A 6,309-nucleotide genomic window follows, 5' to 3' on the forward strand; every position below is an offset into this window, starting at 1 on the left:
CAGCCCTATCTAGGTAAAGCCAGGATAGCATAAGTCTTTCTGTTACAAGTTGTTCTAATGAAAATATGTCATATATATCCCTACTCCTGCCACTATAGCCCTCCCAATGTTCTCATTTGTAATCAGTTTCCTCATCTCTATACTCACATAGCCGTTTGCTGACTTCTCTTCTAATGTTTCCTAGTGCCATCCTTATTAGTGTTATTTATGTGCATGTCTCTCTTCGTTCAGACCATGATCTCCTGGAGGGATGAAACTATGGTTTATTCAACTCTATCCCCCATGGGCCAGGCACAGAGGACCACACACACCATATGCATTCAATAACTGCTTGCTGAATGCTTGTGATTGGCGTTGGTTCATTTAGTCCATTTGCCTCTTAAGAAGCTCCTGCCAGCACTCAAAAGTAAAGATGTAGAAGTCCAGAGAGATAGAATTTTAACTGTTGATGTTTGGGGGCTTGGTTTTGTTTTTTATTTTTTTTAATTGAAAATAGACCAACGGACAGAGATATTTTCTTAGGTCTTGCCAGCTGGCCAGAAAAGTTTATCAGCAGATTAAAAGGAGTGTTCTCAAGCACCATCAAGTATTGCTCAATTCGGCCAATGGGTAGAGAGCTTTGTGTAACCGTAAAAGCTTGCTCAAAGGCTCCTTCTGACATATGTCATATTTTCAAAAGAGGTGGTGAAAACAGAGTCAAGCAGCCAGTCAAAGTGCCGCTCAGCATGCTGGAATTGGCATCACATGAAAGTGTTAGTGAACACCTCAGTGAACAAGGTCCCCCAGTTCTTCCCCAGAAGCTACTTGAAAAGCTGAGAAATGCACTGGAATTCTCATCACAGAGTCACATTCCCTGCATTCCACACTTTCTCCACCTCAGAAGAGGTAGCTGGGCTCATGGACACTTTATAGTGTCTACCTTTTGACTGTCAGGTTGCACAGACCTTCAACAACTTAATGCTAATAATTGGAAACAATACATCTTCATGGGCAGGCACAGTTAGGAAATTCAATGACATATAATGTACAGGGTATTGATCCTCTGCACCCACTCCTGGCACACACATAAACACACTACTTAGAGAATTGAGCATGGGTGGAAAAACCTTGTTACCTGCAGTGCCAAAGGCAGGGATGTCGAGCAGGTGGGCAGCGTGCCATTTACTACTGTGTGGCTCCAGGGTCTAGGTTGGGCTAGTGGTAAGCAAAATAGGCACAGTGTGTCACTTAGAAGTCTAAGGTTTAATTGTGGAACTTGGGACTCTGAGGAGATGTGGTAGAGGTAGAGAAGGACAGGACAGACTGGCAGTTAAAAAGCAAGTGAATAGAAGGAAGCCGGGAGTGGGCCTAGCCTTCCTTTTCTCAAGCTGCCGGGAAGATGGCGGACATTCAGACGGAGCGTGCTTACCAAAAGCAGCCTACAATCTTTCAAAACAAGAAGCGTGTTTTGCTGGGAGAAACTGGCAAGGAAAAACTCCCTCGGTACTACAAAAACATCGGTCTAGGATTCAAGACGCCCAAAGAGGCCATAGAGGACACCTACATAGACAAGAAATGCCCCTTCACCGGCAATGTCTCCATCCGAGGTCGGATCCTGTCTGGTGTCGTGACGAAGATGAAGATGCAGAGGACCGTTGTCATCCCCGCCGGGACTATCTCCATTACATCCGAAAATACAATCGCTTTGAGAAGCGTCACAAGAACATGTCTGTGCACCTGTCCCCCTGCTTCAGGGATGTACAGATCGGCGACATTGTCACCGTTGGAGAGTGCAGGCCCCTGAGCAAGACTGTACGATTCAATGTGCTCAAGGTCACCAAGGCTGCTGGCACCAAGAAGCAGTTTCAGAAGTTCTAAGGGGACTCTGGCCAATGCCCTAGAACAAATAAAGTTATTTTCCAACTACAGAAAAAAAAAAAAAAGCAAGTGAATAAAATGATGTACTCTGTCCAGATGCAACAAGATCTCTGATGCTGCTGCTAAAAGTCAGATGCATCCTTAAAGGTCAAGGAGATTTTTCTGGGGGAAATACATTTTGTTTGTTTTTGGTGCCAGGAATCAATGTCAGTGCCTTGTACATGAAAATCAAGCACTCTGTCACAGTACTGCATGCTTACTGGGGAAGTGCCTTTTAAAAGGTACCCAAAGGTTGATTAAATATTGCCTAGCAGGTGCATGAGCCTGAGAATAGCTATGAATGTGGTCCAACAAAAAATCATAAACTTAAATTTTAAGAGTTTTGTTGTTGCTGTTGTTGTTGCTGTTGTTGTTGTTGTTGGTGGTGGTGTGTGTGTGTGTGTGTAACACAGTGGTACCATTCTTATACATGAGCTTTGTCATTCACAATGATAGGCTGAAATGTCAAATGGTTGGACACGCCTGGTGGAGAAATCCATTTGTACCTACTGCAAGGATGAATATTCCAGGAAAAGGCAGCATTGTCAGGAAAGATCTGAAAGAAGATAAAAAGGGGTGTGATACGGTTATGTGAGGCTAACCTGGCAAAGTGAGCAGCAGCCAGGGCATGTTTTACAGAAGGATGTTTCTACCTTGAAGCACGGAGGAAGGAGAAACTAAGGAATTACTCACAAATACTACTGTGCAATAACAGAAAGGGGAAAGGAATGGAGTACTGATAGATGCTTCAGTATATAGCAACATCTAAAATACTGTTCTGGGTCTAGGGGTACAGCTCAATGAATGAGCACTTGTGTGAGGCCCTGGGCTTATTCACTAGTACTGCAAAAGTTGTGATATATATGTAATATATGCATATATAATATACATATATATCATATATAATATATATCACACTTATATATAATTGTATATAATTTTTATATAATATATATCATGTAGGTATATCATAGATACATAGATATATACTATAGACACATAATATGGGTATATTATATAATATGTAATATATATAATTTTATAGAAATGTATATTTCAGTCATTAAAATATCATATTCTCATTATACACCAAAAATAAAACCCTAAAATGGAAAAGCACATTAATGATTGCTGGGTAGTATAAATGGAGACTGACAGGAAATAGACACAACAATGTTTGGGACTAGATCAACTCAATTCCGAAGCCAAATTGTAGCAATGATCATAGAATTCTGCTGTATTACATACTTGTTTCCTTGACATGACAAAATACCTGAGAAAAATAGTTCAAGGGAGGAAGGGTTCATTTTCTTATTCATAATTTGAGGGTACAACTGCCCAGCATGGCGTGGAAGGTACAGGACTCGGAGCTTGAAGGAGCTGCTCTCATTGGAGTCCCAGGCCAGAAGCACAAATGAATGAACACTAGTGCTCAGCGTGCCTCTTTTTCATTTACTCCAGGATGCCATCCCATGGAATGGTGCTGCTCAAAATTAAGGTAGGTTTACTGTCCTCAATGAACCTAATCCAGGTGAGTGCTGATAGGCATGCCCAGAGGCTAATCTCCTAGATCCTATTATGCCAACAACCCATGACAACCAGCATTATGTCCACATTTATGTAAAACCATTAAAACATATTTTTAGATTAAGAAATTTAAAAGTAAATGGGATTTTTGCTCTTCCACAGAAGACACTAAACATGGGAAAACTGAAGATTATACAGCCTAAGCTACTTAAAGATCTCTATATATCTCATGCTCATGTATCCTCTCTGTGAGTGAAGGAGGATGGGAAATGTCTTAGTTAGGACATCGTTGCTGAGAAGAGACATCATGACCAAGGCAACTCTTATAAAGGACAACATTTAATTTGGGCTGGCTTATAGTTTCTGAGGTTCAGTCCATTATCGTCATGGCAGGAAGCATGGCAGCATCCAGGCAGACATGGTGCTGGAGAAGGAGCTGAGAGTTCTACATCTTGATATGCAGGTAGCAAAAGGGGGCTGTTCCACTCTGAGTGAAACAAGCACTGGGAGACCTCAAAGCCCTCCCTCACAGTGACTTCCTTACTCCAATAAAGCCACACTTACTCCAACAAGGCCACACCTCCTAATAGTGCCACTCCTCATGGGCCAAGCATTCAAACAAATGAGTCTTTGGGGGCCAAACCTATTCAAACCACTACAGGGAGAATCTGTTGATTCCTGTGGTATTTTTAATTCCACACAGAAAGCGATCACAAACAGGAGAGGCCTGTAGAACAGTGAACTTGGCACACAATGTATTACCCAATATAGAGCTGTCACCTTTGTAGATGGCCCAACTAGTGTCCATGACCAGACATTGGAACAGAGCTATTAGCGGCTGATGAACGCTGATATCCATAAGACACTTTCACATTGGTCTCTGACCAGAGAACTAAAGGAAACAGGGACCATGATAAGAATTATGAAATAAGTGTCCATCCAGAAGTTAGGAGAGCAATGCCATCCTTTATCAGCCTCTGAGTTTCCCTTGGCCTCTTCTGAAGGCAGCTTCCATCTGTTATGTCTCAGCAGTTTGCATGGCAATAGTCATCTAATTGGGAAATTGCGAATGAAATCAGGGGCAAATCTGTGGCTTATTTATAGAAACAGTACCTTGGATGAAAGACTAAAAATTATGACTGATTTACTGCTCATCTGAAGGGAACTATTTATATTCCCCTAAAGAGAGAGAGAGAGAGAGAGAGAGAGAGAAAGGAAGGAAGGAAGGAAGGAAGGAAGGAAGGAAGAAAGGAAGAAAGAAAGGAAGAAAGGAAGGAAGGAAGGAAGGAAGGAAGGAAGGAAGGAAGGAAGGAAGGAAGGAAGAAAGAAAGAAAGAGGTTTCCCACCCAACAGTCCCTGGGGGTAATACCATGAAAGGTCAGCAAATTATTATATTTGTATAATTAAATTTGATAAGGATAATGTTCTCCCCTGCCTCTAAGATCTTTAACAAATTCCCACTTTTCTGGCCAAGCTAATCCCAGCCTTAAGTACAACTGGAGGCTTGCCTAAAGCTTGCTTTCATACTTACTCAATTGTCCACAGAAATTAGAAACAACAAAAATAGAGTTGCCCTTTAAAGCAATAGGACCACAGATGGGAGACCTGCCAATGAGCTAATTTCTGAATTGCCAGCAGCAGTCTGACCAATGGGAAGGATTTCTCTTGTGTCTTTTGATGCAATCTACATTGACTTGAAGAACTGTAGTCTCTGATCCCTAAATTTTCTTTCCAGTAAGTTAACAGTGAAGAGACAGGAATCCATTGGAGATGACCACCATCTATTGCAGAAGGGATGATTCCACAACCCCTGATCTATCTCTGATGTACTTTCTGTAGACAATGGGATTGGCTGACAGACCAGCTAGGTGAAGCATTCTCTCTGTCTGTACCTATATTTTCCATCCTCCCTTCAACTAAGAGAAGAACAGAAACATTTTTAAAACTGGTTATTTTGTCTTGACTTCCTTTTGACTATCAGAAGGATGACAAACAAAAAGATTTTTCATTTCTGCTTATGAAAAATAGAAAAGTTAAGATTCTGAACGTTTCCAACTCTGTATGTGTCTTTTATTTATAAAATTTGGGTAGGTGAACTAATCTGATTAAGGTTCCTAGGGACTAAAAGTACTTTTTTTTTTCAGTCTTTCATATGATTTTATTTTCTCCCTTCAACCATAATAATATGATATCCAAATTTTGTCTTAACTGGTGGGTCTGTAAACACAGGCTTATCCATCCCACTGACAGGCAAGGCAAATGCTGCTTCTTGAAATGGACCCACCATGGATCCTCTGGTCATCCAACCCAAGTCACCCCCTTGTCTGGCTTTATCTTCACTATATTGTGTGGCCACTTCACTGAATCTCATCCCAGACTTTAACTTTTCCATGGCTTCCATGATTTTCCCATGTTTTTCACATAGAATATGTCTGACCTTTACTGCACTGCCACCACCTTTAGGACTCTGAGACTTCTTATCAGCACTGTCACTCCCAGAGGCTGCACCTCCTTTCCCTCCTTTTCCAGAACCACTTTTCCCTTTCGGTGGCATCTCTTAAGCTTGCGGTTGAACTCTCCGGCCAATAAAAAGTACTTTCTTTAATACATTCTTTGTGCAGCCACTAAATTGAATACTTAACATGTATGGACTGTATTATGTATGTATATATAATGTGGCATGGTACTTATTACTATATTATGCCTGCGGAGAGGCAGACTAGTATGTTGGGAAAAAAAAAAAACCAACTAGGTTCATATCACTACTTTGCATCTTGCTTACTGTGTGACCTCAGGTTAGTTACCTGAATGTCCTGATGCTGTTTCATTATTTACAGCATGAGAATGAAGTCAACTTCCACGGCTCTGCTGGTAACTCTAAAAGCT

General features: G+C 41.3%; 2 pseudogenes; one reads left to right on the plus strand and one right to left on the minus strand.

The window, feature by feature from the left end:
• The first annotated feature begins 1,378 nt into the window (after positions 1–1,378).
• On the plus strand, positions 1,379–1,907 carry LOC114623681 (annotated as a pseudogene).
• A 3,653-nt stretch (positions 1,908–5,560) lies between these two features.
• On the minus strand, positions 5,561–5,995 carry LOC114623846 (annotated as a pseudogene).
• Between the last annotated feature and the right edge of the window lie 314 nt (positions 5,996–6,309).

The sequence above is a fragment of the Grammomys surdaster genome, unplaced genomic scaffold, assembly GCF_004785775.1.
Source record: "Grammomys surdaster isolate TR1022 unplaced genomic scaffold, NIH_TR_1.0 64, whole genome shotgun sequence".
Classification (NCBI taxonomy): Eukaryota; Metazoa; Chordata; class Mammalia; order Rodentia; family Muridae; genus Grammomys; species Grammomys surdaster.